The sequence below is a fragment of the Leptosomus discolor genome, chromosome 2 (genome assembly GCF_034619465.1).
Source record: "Leptosomus discolor isolate bLepDis1 chromosome 2, bLepDis1.hap2, whole genome shotgun sequence".
Classification (NCBI taxonomy): Eukaryota; Metazoa; Chordata; class Aves; order Leptosomiformes; family Leptosomidae; genus Leptosomus; species Leptosomus discolor.
In genome coordinates this window covers 63,073,412-63,095,788 of record NC_141392.1, presented here as the reverse complement: position 1 = coordinate 63,095,788, position 22,377 = coordinate 63,073,412, and the positions used below count along the sequence as shown (strand labels likewise).

General features: G+C 42.9%; 1 long non-coding RNA gene across 1 annotated transcript; it reads left to right on the top strand.

The window, feature by feature from the left end:
* Positions 1 to 688: 688 nt before the first annotated feature.
* LOC147416018 (uncharacterized) lies at positions 689 to 21,394 on the top strand. The gene is made up of 2 exons (XR_015184267.1): positions 689 to 913; positions 21,274 to 21,394. It is a non-coding gene; the product is annotated as an uncharacterized LOC147416018 (long non-coding RNA).
* Positions 21,395 to 22,377: the final 983 nt, after the last annotated feature.

The window sequence follows — 22,377 nt, the reverse complement described above, 5'->3', positions numbered from 1 at the left end:
CAAGTTAGATTCAAAAGGAATAATATGTTCTGTAAATAACAGCAGATATGCAATAAACAATGAAGACCCAAGATAGCCCTTCATACACAGTGGATCTTGTTAATATAAAGTAAATGTGAACTTTGCTTTTGCTTTACAGATCAAGGATGAAGCCTTTATTTTTATATTGATGTCAAAACACTAATAATATGGTAAGAAGAAAAAAATACTTGTTTAAAATTTTCTTTCTTTTTCTCCTAATGCTATGGATTTGGAGGAAAATTTAGTAAATGTTAAGACAACCCACTCAGATGTTAAACCATGACATCAAAGTGCCCAAGAAAAGACTCCCTTTCGAAGGATCTTCTTTGTCAATGCAGATATGTTGGGCCGAGGCTGAAGTCTGTCAGTAATTTTTGGCTGCAAAACTCCCTGTACTTTCTGTTAACTTTTTTTACTTCTGAATGGAGATCAAATGTGCATCTGCCTTTTTTTTTGCCTTTTTTTTCTGGCAGCCTGCCATGTGCTGAGGGGTTTCAGTATGTACTGCAAGCTAGCCTTGATGTACACCAGTGCTTTGAAGAGGGAGCATGAGGCATTTATGTTGTGCCTGCTGTGGCTGGGAGGAGACTGTCTTTGGCTGATAGCGCATGAATAAAGCTGTAGGATACAGATATGTGGAGTGGGTCTAAAAGGAAGCCAGAAATAGTTACTTAGTTTTTAAAGGCAGGGATGTAGTCCCAATGGACTGTGCTCGTTACCAAGTCTTTGAATGATTTTGACCAAAGAGGAAGTGGATATTTTTTACTCAAGAGACAGAAATGATAGACAAGGACTTGCCTATCCAGTTTGCTGCTATTCTGGAAGATCAGTGACTTGGCTGGCGAAATGGAGTCAGGAGGCTGAATGTCATTCTTTGTGCTGACTCTTCAAGGTATTAAGCTTTCTGCTGAAAAACAAATGTTAGCTACTGCTATGTTTCAAAGCATAAAAAGTAGATGATTAGATTTAATAATCTATCATAAAGTAGATTATTAAATTGTTCCTGTATTTAAACGAGTAGTTGTGATTGATACCCCAAGAGCTATAGTCTTGACATTTGTTGTTGGAAAAGGGAGGCAAGCAGGTAGCATTTAATGACTAAAAACAGCATACAGACAAATATGTAGGAGGAACATAAGGAAAATGAACATAGTAACTGCTCTTCTTTTTCTGTCTGAACAAACGGCTGAGTGTGAGTGATCTGGTTTACAGCCAAAGTGCTCCTCACAACCTGACCATAACAAAGGCTTTGCTGTGAGTGTATCTTGGGTGATAAACAGAAGTAGGTGGCTGGCAAGAGAGGGTCTCAGCGTTTTCCTGTATGTCTCTGTGTGGCTGTTGTGATGACTGAACATGATGTCTGCTTTCTTTTCCTTATGAGCTTGACAAATGAGTGATTTCCTGTTAATTTTCAAACCAGTGGTCGCCAAGCTTAGATACAATCTTCAGGACAAATAGAATTAAATCAGAGGAAGCTGTAAAGAGTCTGCTAGTGAAACAGTAAAGTGTACTAACACAATAATGCCCAAGCCAGCCTCAGGTGCATGGTTTCAGAATAATTAAGACAAAAACATCTGGCAGCATGTTGACTGAAACAGTTCACCCTTCTAGAGGCAAGAGTTCAGAATAGGAATTTTTATGGGATTTCAAGAGCTGCCCAAGCATGTCAGTGAAAAAGCTAACTTGCTGGTATGATCTGTAAAAAGAGAGATATTGCTGCAAGCAGTAGTGGGGGTTTTGGTTGATTGGTTGGAGTTTTGTGCTTTGGTTGTGTTTTTTTTCCCCAGAGATGAGGAATGTCAGCCACAGTGTGCTAAGAAAATTTAAAGGAGAAGGCCTTGTAGATCTATTTGTTGGTTTCATGCTTTAGTCTTGCATACTTTGTAACTTTAGGTGAAAGTATAAATAATGCTTTGATGTGGAGAAATGGATAGCAAGTCCCTCTGATCAGCTGTGTCAAAGGTTTATATGGAAATCCCTAGGTGAGTGTGACTGCTAAGTAAAGGTGTAGCTGGCGACTCTGGGACCTTCAAAGTCAGAGACTTTGGGATCACATCCCAGGACAGGCACAGATTTATCAAGGATTACAAGGGCTTTTGCTCATTAGCTGTCATTTCGTCTGACTTGATCTCCTCCACCCTGTTGTGGTACAGGCAACTCATCCACACAGCACTGCTCTGCAACCCCTCTGGCTCCCTGCCAGCTCCTCCACAGCTATCAGCCTGCACAACAGCTTCTGCCACATCCAGTCACTGTGGTTTCCCCCTTCTGCTCCTAAAGGTCATTGCTTTGACATGGTGTGTCTTACAGGAAGGGAAAGGGGAATTAAAGCCCCTCTTCTATCATTTGTTAGTGGCTACAGTAAGCCTATGCAAGATGCCCAAGGCCTGACTCCTGTGAAGGTACACTTGGGGAGGCCTTCAGGACCAAGACTGGAGCAGCTAGCTCAGCAGTTATGACAAACAGAGTACTCCCATTTTTACTTCCTCACATCCAAGGGGCTTGGGTGTTGACATCTGGAGCGTGTTTGTTTTTAATCTCCTGCTGTGCTAAGGAAAGTCAGGGTTGGGGAAACATAGCTGATGTGTGAAACTGTACAACTGAAGCATCTTTCCTCCACCCGTAATTCTCTCTGGGGCTGCTTTGTTGCTATAGCCATTCATTCAAGATTGTTCTACCAACCAGCCACAACCAACTAGATACAGGTGCACAGAGAAGTCAAAGCTGTCTCCCTTCTCAAACCCTGCAAATTAAATCCCTGTCCTCCTGCATTACCATGAAAGACTGTGAGTGTTACAGTGGTCTGTTCCCTTTAGTCTGAGAAGGACTCTTAAGCCCTGCTGTGAAATCTGCTGCTGCTGAGAGTGACTGTGCACTGAGTGCATCATTACGTGGCTTTCTACATTATCATCCTTTTCCCCCAGAGGCACCTATCAGTTTGAACTGGAGAACTACTCGTACGAGATACACTATTTCATGTGGGATACAGAGATTGTTAAAAGCTGGAGTTCTAGTGTTGTAGCATTGATAATATGTCTAAGTAGAAAAGAAATAGCTTGATTTAGAGAGTAAAGGAGGTAGCAAAAAGAAGGAAAAAAGGAAAGCACTGGCCTAAGACTTAGGAGCCAGGGATCCATTTCTGGTCTTGCTGCTGGCCTTGTGAAATGACTTTTTACATGTTACATCTTCCAGTGCTTCCTTGGTTTTCACTCTTTCTAACGAGGGGAACTAATAGATGTTATTGTTAGCACACATGTCATACAGTAACTATGGAAGGAAACACATCTGTGTTTGAAAGGCAGTGAAAAAAACAGAGTTACATTTCTGTCTACGGCTAGGTGCCCTTGAAGTTTGCATTAAAAGCACACATGCAGGGAGAAATGGATGCACCTACTTCGCTAATGTGCATTTTTAACGTCGTAAAATCTGCAAGTTAAGCACTGAAGGGCTGCTAAATGTAACACAAAGGGCTTTACATCACATTTAACCTGACTGACTACAGTGTCATTACTTCAATGACATACAAACATTCTCAAGAAATAGTTTCTATTCTCAAAACAGGGACTGGAAGACTAATAAGATTCCATCGATATGATCTTCTGCAAGGTAAATGTATGTTTGGCTGAGATTACAGCAAGCCTATTTTATTTTTACTTCATATCACTTGCTTTCTGTTTTGTGTAAGTCAGAATATTATTGACATATATATAAAGATAATGCTGTAGGAGAACAATAAAGAGTCGGTGGGTAAATTCATAGGTCTTCCATCCTGCCAGTGAGCATTCACAGATCAAAATGAACTTTGCAGATCTGACATTTTGCCTTGCTAGCTTCTCCTTAAATTCAGTTATATTGGTTCCATCCAAAGTCAAAATGAAACTTTGTGCGGGAAGAGGCTGAAGCTGTCAGCTGGATGCAGTTTGCATTTAGGAAAATCTAGAAGTGTTATCATTGAACTTAATGTTTAGGGCATATGCTCATGGTGAGGATTTTTATTTAATTGAGGTCTTTGTACTACTTCTGGAAAAATTATACCCAAATGTCTTTATACCTTTCTTTTATAGGAAAAAAAAAAATCACATTTAGGAAAAAATGATCAAAAAATCACTTCTTCTCTGTCAAACTATGACTCTAGGACAGCATGTTTCTGAGGAAGATGTCCAGCATGCTGTTTAAAGTAACATCAAATATTTTCTTTCTTTTCCTTCAAATCAAATATGGTTAGCAGTGTGCATATCAGGTTGTTTGTGGGGGAAAATAAAGTGTTGCTGTTGCACATTCTACCTGTTTAGCATCACATGGTGCCAGCAATGGATCGGTGTGGAAAGCTTTGCTGAGTTTGCTGGTGAGGTACTTTACCCGATACTAGGTTGTGATATCAAGGAGAGGGTCTCTCTGTATGTGCCCTGTATCTAAATGAGTGCACATACCCTATTCTGAGCATCTACATACCCTATCCTAAATGCCACTGTGAGGATAAGGACTGGATGGACAACTGGTTTTACTTAGGATGCTCTTCTTATGAGCTCCAAATAGGAAACTGTGTGTCAGAGATCTAATACAACTCCAGAATGCATGAGCAGAACATCACACAAGCATAGAAAGGATACTGCTTTATAACCATAGAGAAAACAGTTGGAGACTATTTATGGTGCCTGGATTGCTTAAAAATTGCAGAGCATCCAGAAAAGAATAATCTGAGATCTGTAAATTCTTCCATGTGAAAAGAAACCAAAGCAAGTCAGTTAGTACAGTTTATCTGACAGAAGGCAAATTGTGATCTCCCTAGCTGTGGAAGAGGTTTCTGACAGAAGACAGATCTTCAGTCTGGAGAAACATTGTAAACAGATGCAATGCATATGTATTTTTTTAACAATATGTCTCATCAGAACAAATTATACAGGCAATTGATAGGATTTTTACACTTGATATTAAACCAAGAGCAAGCATCTTTCTCGAAAATATGCCATACTTAACAGAAGTTCTAGGACTAATGCAGAAACTAAGAAGCATAATGCAGAAACTAAGAAGTGCTTACACTGTGCACAGACTAGGTGACTGTCCTGGTTTGGCTGGGATGGAATCCCAGACCAGCCATGCCAGGCAGGCCGTTAGCAGTTTTGAGTCAGCCAGGGCAGCTGCCCTGAGTCAGCTACAGGGATAGCCCATACCAGAATGTCATGGTCATTGTAAAGCGGGAAGGTTTCCTAAGGAAGGAGAGTTCCTGCTGGGATTCCTCATGGGGTCTCTTCTGCTTCTACTCTTTCCTTTTCCTCCTAAGGACTGTGAGGGCCAGATATTCCAGGCTGAGTATAACTTTGTATACTTCGTTTGTTTTGCTGTTCCGTTAAACCTGTCCTTGCTTCAACCTTTGGATATCCTCTCCTTTTCCTAATTCCCATTCTCAACTGGGGAGGGGTTATCAGGTGATAGAATCACTGCTAGTTTAGCCTGGGTACAGGCTAAATGTAGATGGTGATCATGATGGTCTCTGTGAATAGTCAATTGTACAAGAGTACAAAAATTACCAACTATAATTGGTAAGATGATGCAAAAGGCTCATATTGTGCAAGAGTGCTACATGATACAGAACGTTTCAACTACCACTTCCCTGAAAGAGTTTTGAAATCCTTTTTCTATGTTATCTGAGGAACTGTAAAAATAAAAGAGAACCTCTGTTCCTAAATAAGCTGACATTACACACTACAGGGCATGTAGGAGATGAACCCTCGGAGATTTCATAAAATCCATTTCTTGCCTCTGCTAGTGCTGACCATGTCGTGCTGCCCCTTTTTGACCCAAGCTGCTGAACTTTGAATGCCAAGGGCTTCTAGTAGGAAGGAAAACTGATGACAGAGCAATTTATTTTCTTGACAAAATCATGTTTATTTGCAATAATGTGTCATAACTGGTTTGCTTTCTTTTTAAGTTGGGATATAAAAAGCTGGAGATAATATTCCTGTTTGTTGTTGGGGTTTTGTGTGTCTGTGTTCTTTTCCATCTGTTCTTGAAGAAATTGCAGTTGCCTCTTGAGACGAGGAGGGATCCTATGGCAATGGAGGGATGCTTGATGAAGTTAGTCAATAGTCCCAGGTGATTCAGATTACTGTGATGATGCAACTTGTGTTCATGCTGTGTAAGTGTACCTTTTGTACTCCTTTTCTGCTGGGAACTGTGCCTCATTGCCCAGGACTGTAGGAAAGTAGCTTGGAAGACCTTGTCCTCAATGCTGGCTTTGCAGAAACAGTGGAAAACACTAATGGCATTTGAAATGCCAGTATCGTGCCTGTCCCTGAGGATGCTGTTTTGCTACTAGCAGACCAAACTTACGCTGCGTCGCTGCCTAACAGGAGTTCAACACCTGACTCACTCGGCTATGTGTCCCAGAGTTGTTTAGACAGGTCTGAATAACTCAGGCAGCAGAGACTGGTACCCTGAGGCTACTGACATGCCTGCCTGGAGAAGATGGTACTAGCTCTTTCCTTACTCAGGTGCCTTGGAATCACAGCACAAGCAGGTACTGTGTATTTGCTCACAGCTGTTGATACTAAGTCCATAATCTGGACCTGATGTTCAGTGAAAGCTGACTAGAGATCCCTTTTCCTGCTAGCACAGCTATCTCGGGGCCTGTGAATGCCATTTGCAGCCCTTGCACAGCTGGGGGAACTGTGCTGAAGGGATATTGATGGCCCAGCTCACTCCTGATACAGCTGCCCTAACAGGATTTTGCACTCCGAATCCCTTGCAGCGTGAGAGGAGCTGGGTGTGATCAGTGTCTGGAGGGAGTGACTGTTCAGGGGGGCACTGCTCTAAAGGAGGTGTCCTACCACTGCAGGTGGGGCACTTGCTGCTGGTGCTGGGTGACTAAAGTGCTTCTCATCTCCTGTACATGGCTGTTAATCTATCATACATGACAAAGTATCCTGGTCCCACCAAAGCGTGCTGGGCTTCCTTGTTATGCACAACATCTTGTTTATGGGCAGAGGGGAAACTCACCTTCTGTATAAAGCAAATAATCTGTTGCTAGTATAAATCAAATCTCAGCAGTCTAATCCAAGAATTATTAGTAACTATTACAGAAAGGGAAAGAATACATTCTTGAAGAAAAAGTGTCAACAGTGACAACACAGTTAAAACCATTATACACACACTTCTTAGTTTCTACCCCTTTTTCTGATGTTTTGTTCACCCTTCCACTGTTTCTCTGGCTCCTAAGGTTGGTGGTTTGACTCTGGTTGTCGTGGAGTGGGTGTTAAGGAAAGTTGTCAGCATCTGGAGCCCTTTGCTGCAGGAATATCATATTCATATTGATGTTCATGAGGTTTCTGCTTCCTCACTCGAGGATCCACTTTAGGTCCTTTTTATATGCTTGCTAACATGTGTTTAAACCTTGCTCTTTCTCTGCTGGCCTGCAAATCCATGTTATGTCTGAATGAACTGTATCTCATGCCTTCTATGTCTGTTAGATACTATTTCTTTGTTCTCTTTGCTGCCCTAAACCTAGTTTTGTCCAGATCTGCATTTCTTTAACTTGATAAATTGTACCTGCAGGTTCTCCAGTCCCAGATGTCTGCCTGGTCTCATAATTCCGTGGCTGTATTCCTTTATGCCTGTCTCCACTTCTCAAGGCTTCTATTACCATACTAAGCCTGTATTTCTCTACACGACACATTATGTTAGATTTGTAAAAACACAGCAGTACCAGACAAAGATAAATAAAAATTTAAAATATTAGCTATAGACACATGGTGAATTAGAAAATTTAGAAAAATGCCCTTTTACTGGCAATAGCAATACCCTGCTGCAGGCTACACGGTTACACCCTTGTCCAAACTCAGGTGGTAGTGACCTTCTAGAGGGTCACAGACCAGAGGATTCCTGGGCTGGAATGGCTCCCTGGTGCTGCGTGGCCTGGACGAGGAAGCAAGGGGTTGCTTTGCCCATGCCCTGCCAGGGTCTAGGTCTCTGCCCAAGGGCACGGAGGAGGCAGCTTGCTGGCCGGGCTCCCTGCCAGTCCAGTGCAGGCTCTGAGAGGATGGTGGCTTCCAACATGCAGGGTCTTGTGACACGGACAGGGAAGTTACAGCGTGGTGATGGTGATAAATAGTGTTGATTAGGAAAGATCTGATGCAATGAGGTGCAAAGCACCATAGGTAGCTGCACAGCCTGAGCATGCTCCTGCTGAAGCGCACCTGAGTCATGAACCTTAACCTGCCTTCCAGTGTTGCTATCAAATACACAACAGGCATAGTCTGTGAGGTGTGATTCAACCCACAGCTGTATATTTTTTTTCTTGCGTGTAGTGTTTGAATGGTTGATTTCTAAATATGCATGCTTTGAAATTATCTCCATCAGTATCTGGAGCTAATGGGTGAAGCCATACTTGCTGTTCAGAAACATGAAATTTCCCTGTATTTTAACTGCACAAAGTAATTTGCTGTTCAACTTCTTAGACAGTTTTCGTTTTCCAGTACCTCATTTCATATGACTATTTCAGGTAGTATTTTCTAATATTCAGAAATTTAGAAGTAACACTGACTTGTGATCTCATTTTCCTGATGCTAACTGCACTCTGCAGCACACTTGTTTAGCCATACTAACCTACTATTTCTGCAACAAAAAGGTTTCAAAAGGGATTATTGTAGCCAAACTTGTCTGTGTAGTAATGAATGCACGGTAACTTAGTCCTGGTAGTATTAAAATTTTCAGCTAGATTCATGAGTTTAGTCCATCAGTTTCTTGTTCTGCCTTAAACCACTTTAGTCAGCATTATGTGCTTTAAGTACACAGTTTAAATAGAAGAGCGAAGCAAGAGTCAGAGGAAAACAGGAAAATACTCGGACAACAAACAAGAGGTGTTGGTCAGGAGGCAAGATCTTGTTTTGGAGATGGTATCCAGTGTCAGAAAAACTGGGAGAGGATATTGGGAGCAGTAGTGTCTATGCACACTCCCCTTTCCTTGACAGACCTCAGCTGGAGTCTTGAGCTTCTCAGCAGAGCCAGGAGTAGGAATGTTTCGCCAGTCTTCAGCTCAGTGGCTTCTGTTCAAGGTCCATTTAAGTAAATTGGTCTTGTGGAACTCTTTGGGATACTACAGCTTGTCTTGAAAATTATCTTCTCAGGTGTTTATCTCTAAGGTGATAAATTTTGAAGCAACAACTATAATTATTTATATGGATAACCCTTGTCATTATAGAGATAGGGCAGGAAAGAGAGCCTGGGATCAGAAAAAATGGGAGGGTCAGGGGTTTGTGAGAGACAAGGAGACACAGGGAGATATCTTTAACCACAGCTCACTGAAACTTCCATGTCTCTTCCTGGCCTACAAGCCCAGTCCTCCAAAGTTCATACTCGTTCCCATCAGCTTCCCAAAGCCCACCTGACCTCTCCCATCACATTTCCTTACCATCAGCTCCTACCCCACAGAACTGAAAGTGGAGGTTTGCTCAGCCAGGACTAGGAGGGTGTGAGCTGGTGCTGGAATCTGGTCACAAATTGCTTTGGAAAGCAGGTTTGGCTTGAGTGGGCTGTGGATACAGTGCTTATCACAGCCACGCATGGTGGCTTTACTGCTCACTGCTCAGTCTTCACCTCAATTAACTCAAATGTATTGTGCTGCAAAACTACGTCCAATAGAGAGGGAACAGCATTACAGCCATGAGACAGATAATTTCATCTCTGCATGCCTCTTCCCCATGTATCTCCTGTGTCTTCTTTCCTCTCTAAGGCTGATTGTGCTGTCTTGAAATTTTTTCTCTAATTCCAAATTGCAAGAGCATTTCCAATGAGCGTTCTTCTTGGGTGTCCACTTGTCTGGAATAGTTTACCACTCTAGATTAAATATTCAATGTATGTTGGTAGGAACACCTCCGAGCCAGTTTTTTTCAAGCTTTAGAAACTAGTTTCTACTCCACCATTTCTTATTAAAAGTGTCTGCATTTACTAGGACAAAATACAGATCTTTTCCCCCTTCTTCACGGCCAGGCATCCATCACAGCTGCCTTCCTTAGGAAACCTTGTCGCAGCCCCTCACAACAGCACACAACCTTTCCTGTGGCCTAAAGGCGGTTCTGGCACCAGCTATCCATGGGAACAAGAAGTTTGGTCTGCCTATAGAGGTCTTGTTTTTTAATTTAAAAAACATATGACTGTTGATTAAGTTTTTCCTGTGACCTATGCTTCTCCTTCTGGCTCTAGTAAATGATAATGTAAGTGTACCAGTCACTCTGAGAGTTGTTCTTCCTCAGCCTCAAAAATACATGATAGCTCTTAAGAATAAGTACATTGTTTTGAGGAAGAACAGAAAAATTACCATTAGCAGAGCAAGTAGAGTTCAACAGCAAGAAAATATGGAAATGAAATTTATACAGGCATCCAACACATTTAATATCAGAGTAGCTCCACTAAAAGGCGTAGGCTGACAAGTTCCTGTGCTCTGGCAACTATGATTTATTTCTTATTGTGCTGTGTTTCCAGCACAAACGTGGCATTTCCAGAAAGCAGTGTACCCTTTGGTAGAACTACAGGAAAACAGCATAATTCGTAGTGATCAGTGCCTGTTTTCCATCTTCTCTCCTATGGCAGAAGCAGATACTTCTCTTCTTGCAGGGACATTGTTACAAAATCATTTGAGAGCCAGCTGAAGCATTTGAAAATATTTCCAGCTGTTCATTATGACTTCTCATCTGGATGTTGCTCCCCACACAGCTGAGCTGTTGAAACAGCTCTGATGGGTGTTCCCTACATCATAAAACTGGACATATTAGTGGAAGCTTCAACAGTGGTTTCAACTAAGTAAACTGAATTTCTCCAGGAGCAGACTGGGGGTGCTCATACAACCCATCAGTGTTCAGCCCCTAGAGTTAGGGATTACATCTGAGTGAGGGGCAATCAAACAACTTCCGTTTAAAGTTTCATTTAAAGCGTGGGTGTTGGGAACAGCTTTTTCATCCTTTGTCATGAATAGGGAAATTTTGTTTAAAGGCTGTTTGTTTCTGGCTTTTCTGTTGTTGAGAACAGCCAGAGATTTCATTAACAAATGCAAAAACTGAGGGTACAGAGGACAACTGATATTTCTACATAAGCTTTGGCCTCTGCCCAGTCCTTCTATTCTACACCCAGGTTTCACATGCCCACACTTTGGGAAACAGCACAGTAGGGCCATTGTAGCCTGGCTGGCCATGGATCTGCATCTTCTCTGGTGCCTGATAAGGCTTTTCTTGCAATTGGAACAATCAGAATTTGTGTGTGTGTGAGTGTACGTGTCTCTCCCCTTTTTCCAATTTCTGATGGGTAACAAGTGTTGAGCCTGCACTGCAGCTTTTGTTTCATCAGTAGCTAGAATCTCTCTCTTTTCTATCTCTGCTTTTTTATTTTCATGATCTTTGTAAGAATTCAGATGGTATTTAATTAAAATTGTCCAATTCGTTGAAAAGTTATTGGAAGAGAGGCTGGCCAGTCATACAGAAGTACACATGGGGGGGGGGGGGGGGGGGGCACTGATGCATGTACATGCGTAACCCCCACCCCCCCGCAACCAAAATGAGGTTATAAATGATTTTATTAATTTTTTTTATCTACAAACTGTGCTTGCAGCTATTACAACAATTTCAAGAGGAAAAAATAAACAAACATAAGCATATGGGCAAAAATACAGCTGTTTTTCTTTGCTGATCCTGAGTTAAGTGGCAAAACCAGAAATCAGCGCTAATGCAAAAAATAAACATCCATTTAACCTTTTTTGTTGTTGTTCTTGTTCTGCTCATCTGGCATAAATTTTAAAAAAATAATACATCTTTTGGGGGCCGTGATTGTTTTAACCTGCCAGTAACCCCCTTGAGTTCATCAGAGCAAAAGACAGCAAAAGCCTGTTTATTGTCCAGCAGGCACCTACACATGTTGTAAGTGAAGTTCCATCTGGTCACAACATCGTGGATCATCTGGGTAACAGCCAGGCTTCATTTGCTTCATGTCCTGGACAGCATGGAGGCAGCCGAATAGGAATATTAAAATGACTGACCAACCGCAACTGAGTTTGCCCCTGAGGATTCGTCTAATAATGGCTCCTCACTATGGAGCAGTAGTGGTTCTGTGAGATGTTTTCTTTTTTAAATGACTCAAGCTGGGCTCTGTGGAATGATTTAGCCTTTTCATTAGGTGCTGACAATTTACTGCAGACATGGTCTGGCTCTTAGCTTGGGAGACCTGGAGGTGGATGTTTACTGTGCCTGAAATTCTCCCCGAAACATGTTTGTAAGCAAAAACCTGGAGAAACGCAGACTGCAGAGTGCAGCTGTTACCCGGGGCCTGACAGGGTGCTTATACGGCATGTATTACACACCTATGTGGAGGGCATGTAAAGCACTACCACCTTAGAATTTTCCAGGCATTTGAAATCATTCACACCTGTTTTGCACAGGGGCAAAAGACAGAGAAAATGGATGCATCGCTTAGTTCTGCTTAACCCATGACCCGAGCACCTCAGACAGACTTGGCAGCTGGCACTGCTGCCCCGAAGGCAGGGGCGGGCAGGCAGGGACCCCAAGGAAGCACTGCCTCTGCTGCCAGATCTTCCCCAGCTCCCCAGGCTGGGCAAGATCAGGTCAGTGCTGGCCCTGCTGCCTGCAGCCACAGTGGGATGTCCTGCTGCCAGATGTGTGTTTCTGTTTGATAACTGTTTTGCAGATCTAGAGGTGGGTGCTGGGCTATGAAAGGCTGCAGACATATGCAGTTTCAATAACAAATGTTGACACAGGCAGTGCTGGCTCGGTGAGTACACTTCTCCTGGGATGTGCCAGTTTTTTCCTCATAGTAGCTAGTATGAGGCTATGTTTTGGATTTGTGCTAAAAACAGTGTTCATAATATGGAGATGTTTTTGTTACTGCTGAGCAGGGCTTACACAGATCCAAGGACTTTTCTGCTTCTCCTACTGCCCCGCCAGTGAGTGGGCTGGGGGTGCACAAGGAGTTGGGAGGGGACATAGCTGGGACAATTGACCCCAGCTGACCAAAGGATATTCCCCAACATATGACATCATGCTCAGCATATAAAGCTGTGGGAAAAAGAAGGAAGGGGGAGACGTTCAGGGTGATGGCGTTTGTCTTCCCAAGTAACCGTGACATGTGACGGAGCCCTGCTTTCCTGGAGATGGCTGAGCACCTGCCTGCTGATGGGAAGCAGTGAATGAATTCCTTGTTTTGCTTTTGCTTTGCTTATTAAACAGTCTTTATCTCAGCCCACGAGTTTTCTCACTTGTACTCTTCCAATTCTCTCCTCCATCCCACTGAGGGGGAACTGGACAAGCAGCTGGATGGTGCTTAGTTGCCAGCTGGGGTTAAACCATGACATGGGGCTAGGAGGATGCGCAAATCCCAGCATGCTGCATGAACAGTAATAAGTGCTTCCAAAAATTTGGTCTGTCTGCAAATACCTTATTGGCAGTGCCCAAAGAAGAGTTTTTAAGCACAGTGAATCTTTTGAAGTTCTGTAGGTGGCTCACTGCTTGTTTGTGATAACAAACTTAGGCAACGAGTGATATGGAGATGTACCTGAACTTACCTTCAGAGGTGGCTGTGAGAGATACTCCTTTCTGCTTTAAAATGCAGGCTTCTTCTGTAAAGATGCCATTCCTGTAAGATCCTGGAGTAAAAATTATCCAGGAAAAATGGTTGAGGTACCACAGTACCATTTATAGGGACAGTGCATGGGCCATTCCTTTCAGAAAATCTCAGGAAGAAAATACCTAGATGAATTAGAGGGGGCAAGTTCTTACACAGTTTGCCGTTAGTTGCTGCGGAGTATTTTGGGAATTTCACTATCCCGCAGCTGGGCACAGCTGTGCCCACCTCCTCCCACAGCCAGCGGGGCCACCCAGCAACCGAGAAAGATGGGCTTAAAAGTTCACAAGACTAGATTTCAGACCTTTTATATCTATATCTCTCTCTAGATCCTTTATTTAAAGGTTCTAACGCAGGCATGCAAATAAACAGCTTCCTTCAGCTCAGTAACGTCAATAAAATCCGTGTCGCTACTCGCCAGATAAAGTCGCGCCCGAGCAGGTAAATGGTAAAAATTTGTTCAGTCTCATAAAACCGCCCCAAAGTAACGCTTCTTCTCAGGCACGGCAATAGCTCCGCAAATCCGCTTGGAGTCACTGCAGCCCAGCGGCCGGGACCGGGACCGCGTGGGGGGGCGGCGGGGGCTGCCCGGACCGGGGAGGGGGCGCTGCGTGGCCCCGGCCCCGGGCAAGGGTGGGCGGCCGGACCGACAGCCCGGGACCGTCTTCTCCGAGTTACTCCCAAAGAACTGACCCCTCGTTTTACATTTGCGTTGGGTGACGTGCCGGAGTTTGAACGCGGTTACGAAAGCAGATACTAACATCGTGTATTTCGCCAGATATTTGAGGAGTATCTTCACGCTTTGCAAAGTGCTGTAAAAACAAAGTGCTGATCCGTTAGGGAAAAAAAAAAAAAAAAGAAAATTATTTCGTACCCACCTGTGCACGTGTGAGGTGCGCGGTCCCGTTGAAGGGATGGGGTTGCTCCTACCCTCACGTGGATGTGCAGATGCACTTCTGCAAGGCTGGAAGCTTTGGGGAAAAAAGGAAGCGCGACTGGGAATAAAACAACGCTCTCAGTGTCAAATGAAGGTTGCAAAAATGGACAGAGACAGGCAGAGCATGGCTGTCGAGAAAAGTATTGGCCTCAGGTTGTGAGCTACAAACAGCAAATGGAATATTTTATTTGAAGAATTTTATTTTAAAACTTCCATCTTTTTTGCACTACTATTCTACAGAAAGTCTCACAGATGCAGCAATGGTTAAGAGAGACTAAAACACAAAGCGTTTTATACACCAGTCTCAATCGACACGAAATATTTTTAGCATGCTGTTTAACAAGAGGACATGCTATATAACAAGCCAACATAAGTAATTTACAATGATACAGTTGGCAGAGAGGTAAAAAACATTCTAGCTGTAAGCAACAGCATTAAAAGTCTATTCAGTGACTACCACCAGTTTCAGTGACTAATAATGACTTGAACAGACATGAATCTGTTGCAATTTTGTAAAGAAATTTTGCGCGTCTTTCAGAGATGGGGTGATTTTCCCTCTGCAGGAACAGCATAGTCGTGTCTGTCAGGAAATATTTTGCAATCCCCTGCCCCTTCTCCACATTATCATTTACAATCCAGATATTTAGACTGTGCTGAAGTATCAAATGAGACGTTTATGGTAGCACTGCTGCCCTAGTTGCTACATTTCCTTTTGTCTCGAGCATTCTTATTTCAAGGGTGACGTATTTGTTTCCAAACAATATCCTAAGCCACCAGACAAATGCATATTGAGTTTGTTTAGCAAAGGATCGAACCAGAATGCAGAACTGATGCTGAGCAGGCTGCGGTTGCAGGCTGCAATTCTCTGGCCAATTCCAGAGAGACTGTGGCAATTGGTGTTTAATAGCATTTGTTGGAAGGGTGAACGTGGTGTAAAATGCTGAACAGGAAGAAAGCTACTGCCATTAGCCTATTAATGGCAAGGGATGTTTTGAAACTAACTTAAAAAATACACATCAGCCCTTGTCATTGTGAATAGATAATACATTGTATTTCTGTGTAAGACTGATGACAAATATAAAATAATGATTAAAAAAAATCATTTAACTCACCAAAAACCCGAAATACTTTTAAACAATAATCATCATATAATTATATCCTCACATATATTTACTTTACAGATGAACATTGTTTTACATTTAAGAGTGATTTATTGATTTGAAATCGTTTTCAACACTGAAGTTTTAATGATTGTCATAACACTGATCTTGCCAGCAGAATATGCTGAAAGAAACCAGAGGATTCTATCTTGAATATTTCCATAAACGTACTTACTTACCACAGAACAGGACACCGGTATTTTGCAGTGTTCCAACTGTAAAACAGCGTGCTGTTCTGTGCAGGACGACATCAAAATGGACACCTCCACAGCTTCTGGAGGAACCTGAAAACCTTTCCCACCTAACTATCCAAGAAAAATGCTGTATTTTGCTCCTGCCTGGGTAGGATCTCAATCCAGCTCCTGTAGACCTGAGTCTTAAGAATGCAAATAGCAGACTTTAATTATATCATTTTTTCCTTCAGCTACTTACCTGACCTAAATTATGCTTTCCATCTGAAGCCTAATTTGTCTCTCCTGAATGGCATAATTTCCACTATCTGTATAATTTAAAATGAACAAATGCACACTTAAGAGTTTCCACTGTGGCAAATGACATTTTTCATTTGGTTTATTTACCTTCATTCCATCTGCTCAATCAGCCCCAGTTTACATGCTATCTATTTCTACAACAAACCCTCTGCTGATATATTACATACCTGGAGGTGGTATATAGTATTTGTGACTTGCTTTAGACTTTTGGGGATTTCATAAAGAGCCTGAATACAGAGTAGCTGAAGAATCTGAAATATTCCCAAGAAATATGGGCCCAAGCAAATGTGGACATTTTAAACTTGAGCATTTTTAAAATGAAGATAAACCCTTCAATAAACTTCCATAATTATGCAGTCACTTTTCCAAGAAGTGCTGTTGCAGAAACTGTATTAACTGTAATTTAGGATTGTTTATACTATAAATGTGGTCATTTGGCTCTTTTTAGCAAGTGGTGACAGCTTAAAATTATCCAAATGAACTGTACCACAGCATTTTTCAAGGTAATTGTTGCACTAATTTTTTTATTTGCTAGATAGAAAGTACTTGATGTTCAATAAAACACGACTTCAAGGAATTCATGAATTGGTGAGTACTGTAAATACATAAAAACTTCTCTTTAACATCATCAGAGGCACTGTCTGACCTGGAAGACAAAGAGCTAGGTCAGGTAAATTTTAATATATGCTGCCGATACCTATCGTGCCATGAAGGAGTCTTCAGTGCAAAGCCTGGATTCTAGTAGCTGGCAGTGAAACTGCTCCAAAATCCAAGTAATTATGTTTTGCTCTTGCTTCTGTGGTACTTTCTGCATTAACCCACTGACATTAATTTAACCTGAAAATTGCTGTTAGATTTTAGGGGACTTTTGAGATGTTAATAATTCAATAAAGGGCAACCATTCCCTGTGTTGCCCTCCCTAGCAGAAACTTTCAGGAGCTTTTAAAGCTCAATATGGAACCACCCGCCCAGGACATTCCCCCAGGACTCCTCTGGGGTGATCACTGACCTGCTCTGCAGCAACGAGGCTGCTCCCTCCTCTTTGCAAGGAGGAGAGCACCTCAGATGACCCCTTCCTGGAAGCAGAAGGAGGATTAGTTAATTAAGAATTGAGAAGTGTCCCAAAAGGGTGAGGACACTGCTTTTGGCTTTTCATGGTCACATGAGAATGGAAGAGACTGAAACGCAGCCCAGGGACCCCCAGGAAAGGACAGGTCTGTGAGTGCTGGTGGAGAGGTGTCACCAGCTCCCAGCTGGTCCTCCCTGCCCACTTTTGGCCTGCTCAGCATTGCCAGGGGGAGAGGAGACCTGACCCTGGAGTGGGCGCAGGAATTTGTGGCCATCCGATGTGGCCCCTCAGCAGGGACCCCCCCATCCCAGAGCACCCTTATGGGACTTGGAGGAGTAAGCATATTTTGAATTCAGCAGAGGATGGATGTGCCCTGAGGAGGCTAATGTTGCCGTGGCACTGCTAGAACATCTGCTCTGAGTATTACTTCGTGGTGTACGACGCATGAAGCAGGAATTACATTGCTCCCCTCCACCTTGGTTTGGAAAATGTTTCAGATAGGCTCATTTGCATGCGAAATCTCATGGTGCTTCTCCCTGTTGAGCCGCTCAGAAAGAACAGGCTGGGCTTTATGATGGTGGAATGAAAGCTGCCTGAGTCCATCAAAGCACAGGATAACCCCTTGTTTTGCTAGGGAGTGTGTCCTTGTGCCTTAGCCCCTCAGCATTACTATTATTGTACTTGAGTTGGACTGAGTGTTTGGTTTTACACTGTCTAGCAGCAGGGCTGCATTTTGCCAAAAGCCCTTCAAAAAGCAGACTGGCCTGCCAAAGAGACAGATACCTCTTCCTGAGACTTCAGTAAGGTGAAGGCTCAGTCTAAGGGTATAATCCTGCACCCACTGGAGTCAGGGACAAAAGTCCCCATCATGCCAATAGGACTGGGTTAAGCTCACCAAGTGAAGATTTGGAGATTGTTCTCCCAGGGACTAAGCAGCTACTGTCACCCGTGACTGCAGAGACAACAGCCCTGGTGACGGTGGGAGTAGTCACACTCCTGACAGAGCAACATGAGGGAGATTTTCTCCCAAAAGACATGTATTTTACTTTGATTGCTTTAACTTTAAAAATATTACCTCATGTATTTGGGCGCTCTTCTGGAAAAAAGAAAGAAAGAAAATGAGAAAATAAGAGAAAACTAACCTGTTGGATATTGGGTTTTTTGAGTGTCTGCTTTATTTGCTTTCCAGGTTTTTAATATGGTAATAGTGACAACGACCTTGATAATCTTACCTGAAAAAGATTACTCCTGCAGAGATTTTCAGTTAAACAAAGCCAGCAAAATTAATTTTCTACTCGTCTATCTTAGGTAACTGAAGCAACAATATAGATAGTTTATCTTTGGTAGCTCAAATTGTTCAAAGTGCTAAAAGCCCTGGACTTGTTATCTCTATATAAAAATAATTTAAGGGACAAAAATGTTATTTATATTCCCATGTAACAAAACCAAAGCTCTTCATACCAAGGTTAGCTCTTGCCAGCTCTAGCATGAGATTGCTTCTTCTACCTTGTATACGTGTGGTTTGGCATGCATTACAAATACCAGGCTGCCATACAGATTTGCAAACTCACATGATGATCATAAATTCTGTGTCCCTCTTCAGTCTCCAGCAGCCTTTCGCCATACCCTTCCCCACCCGTCTGCTGCCCACTAGCTCCTCGGTTCTCTTTTCCAGCGCTGCTGGTTGCTGTGATGCTAACACTTCTCTTCAAAACACTCACTCTGCGGCAACGTGAACACAGCAAAGCCTCAGCTGCCCCTTCAAAGTGAGACAGGATCTTCTTCTTTCTGCAGAGGTGGTGAAAAGAACATTGAAAAGTTGGCCTCTAAGTTCTGCCCACCAAAACACCTCCCAGCACTTTCACGGACTTTAAATAATGCTTATAGTATTGCTCATTTTTAAGCATTTGGAAACACCCATTATGGTTTGGTTTGGGTTTTGGGTTTTTTTTTTTAATTTTTTTTCAACAGTTGATGGCCCAGGGTTCTTTTTATTATTTCTCCAAGACGCTGAGGACTCAAATGTTTGCTAATGAGCTATTCCTGTCTTTGCTTGGGATCAGTCCGACAGCTTTGTTCACATCTGCCTGATATCATAAACTCTTTCATTGCTTTCTGTTATTCATCAGTGTGAGAGCTGAGGCAGATATTTTGCAGTTCTTGGTGTTTATTCATAAATACCTGGCAGACTAGCCCATGACTTTTCACCTGGAGATCCCAAAAACAATTTATGGAGACCAAACTGTAACTTATCATGGATATCAATAAATAGAAATCTTTGTCATTGGGGGAAGGTGGGGAGAAGAAAAACAATGAAAACACTGGAGAAGGGAGTTAAAAGCTCTGCAGATAACCTTTCTTGTTAGCATGGTGAATATGAACAATACAGCAACTTGCTGACCTTATTTTATGAATCTTCCTGTAAGCCTTCACAATCAAACCTGACAAAAACCAGCAGCCAAAGCAATTGTTTTGAGTCTGGTCTTTTGGGCAGACTGGGCAAAGGCAGCTGTCTGAGAGAGCACCCTTGGGAAGTCTTTTTTAATCGGACTGTAACTACATAAAGAGAAAGCACATTCCCAATAGTGCTGCTAAACAGTGCTAAAACTGACTTCAGCAGTTCTGATGTTGAATGGCACCGAAGGCATGGAAAGACAGTTTTCAATATCTCATCATTCCCTACTGATCTGAAAAGGTAAGAGAAAGGGAAGAGGGGAGCATTAGGATGGCCATTTATTCTGCAGGGAAAGGAAAAACCTCTGATTCCTGTCAAAAGCCCCAGAAAGCTTGGTTACTTTTCCTTAATGCTGTTTCACACATTTTTGCTGCAGGGTAGGCTGAGCACTCTTCCCATTTCGTGGCCTGGGATAGTTGTTAAGTACCATGTCCCACATAGCTGTGCACAGGGCGAGTTCTCACAGATCAGATCCCATGGCTGGGGGATGACATCTCCAGGGACTGGGAGAAAGTCGAGGCAGGTTGAGTCATTCCCTGGCTCCTCATCCTGCTCAGTTGTGTCTCCTGCTTGGGCTCCTTTCAGCCTTATTCATGAGCAGATCGCTGAGGGAAGGGGACAGGGACAGGGAAAGTTATTTGCATTCCAACATTACATTTAAAAGCTATAAATTACTAACAACTATAAACAATCTCCCTGGTGACAGCACTGCTCATAAAAATCTGGATTTGTTATGTGTTGCATTCTCATGTGCGTGGGCATATTCAGCCTCGTGGGATTTTTCTCCTGGTTATGACAACAGTATTAATTCTTCTGGGCTCTGAATGCAATGCCTGATGCAAAGAAGATTTTTACTGCTTTTTCTGGTTTGTCATAGATCCGGCTGAAAAGTAGAGTCATTCTCACTGCTTTGAGTTAAGTTTTGGCTTTAAACTGGAAGAAAAGATTGTGGAGACCTTGGCTAAAAGCTATGCAAATGGCAAAAATGCTTTTGAACTGGTGATATTTACTCTAGCCAGAAGTTGTACCCACTCCAAGTTACTCATGAAGAGGAAAAAAGGTTTAGGCAGAGAGAAGAAGGAGAAGAAGGGCAAAAATATATTTGCTACGTGTCTACAAACAGTCTGACTACCGAGCACTTTGGAGTGGGGTTTGCAAATAAAGGGAAATCTATTTCTGTCACTGCCTCAGCCTAAAGATGTGAATGTGAGAGTAAATTGAGAGTGGTGATGAGAAGAGGTCTGTATCTTTGCTCTGCAAAAATCTGTTGGGCATTTATGAGGGGGTCACAGCAATGCTGTTATCCTTCAGCCTGATGGGTTCCTGGGATCCAGTGTGCTTTTCAAAGCTTGCTTATGTGCTCAGTCTGGTGCACAACAGAAGGAATGAAATTCTGATGGAAAAAAATCAGTCTGAGTGTTTAATATACATTTTATATGCATTCTCTTAGGTAAATGTACAATAATGAACTGCCAGATTTTTCCCTCGTGGGATTTAATTCTTGGCATTGCTTCATCTTGCAGGCAAGTGTAATGTCCCCAGGCTGGCGGAGTCCTCAGTCCTTGTGCTTGGGAGTTTTGAAGGCTTTGACTGTCACACTCCATTTCTGCAGCAAGCAAAAAAAAAGAAGAGAGATATATCTATTGCTGTTGCAACAGACTGAGCGTCATCTGTGTACATCACGAGTGAGCTGCATATGCTGGGCTGGCCTGACTGATGGCCAGGGAAGAAGGAGTGTTGCAGCCCACCGTTTCATAACCAGATAGGGAAAGGCAAGAGTCCTGTGGGTGCACTGGGGGCATTCATGGCAAGGATAGCAGTCCAGAAGAGTTCTTGGCTCAGGAATAGCTGTGGTCTGGGACATTTTTTCCTGTGGTTTCAGCTGAGTGTGGTTAAAACTAGCTGTAGAAAAACCATGCATAAAACCCTGTCAGGCCAAGGTCACAAGGAAAGGATGGAATTCCACTATGAATAACAAAACCTCAAAGTAGGATTAGTATTTTCAGCCTCCAAATAAGAAGACCCTTTCTGTCTCCAGCTGACATTAGGTACAGTGTCATGGCTCCTCTGCTTCAGTGACATGGAAGTCACCGAGCATGCACTGCAGGTCCTAGCACTTGTGTCCTAGCTAACAGGCAAGTTGCTAGTGAAAAGCCACCTGGGAATTAGTGCCAATGCTGGACTAAGTGTGTATGTCCCCATCGCACCTTTGGAACACCTTAGAGAGAAGTAGGGCCCAGGCACAGAGATGGGAGAAAAGAAGAGGTGGGGAGAAATGATGAAGGAGACAGGGAGAGCATGTACACTACAGCAAACTGCTGCAGAAAAGGGTTTGCTGTGCACTGAGCACTCTCTAAACACAGGGCATCACCCTTCCCCTGTGCTATGGTCCCTTCTAAGGAGAGGATGGGCAGGAGTTACATGTGTCATCTCACAGACTATTTGGAGATGTGGTTTTCTTCCTGGATCTTGTGGCCCAGCAGCAACATTTGTTGGGTCATTTCCCACACTTACATCAGGCAACTAAACCTAGATTGGGAGGCATGGCGAGATTGTGTCTGCCCTTCGCAGGGTTGATGCCGTGTGCTGGACACCCATCGGTGTTTCTCCAAAGAAGGAGGTATTGG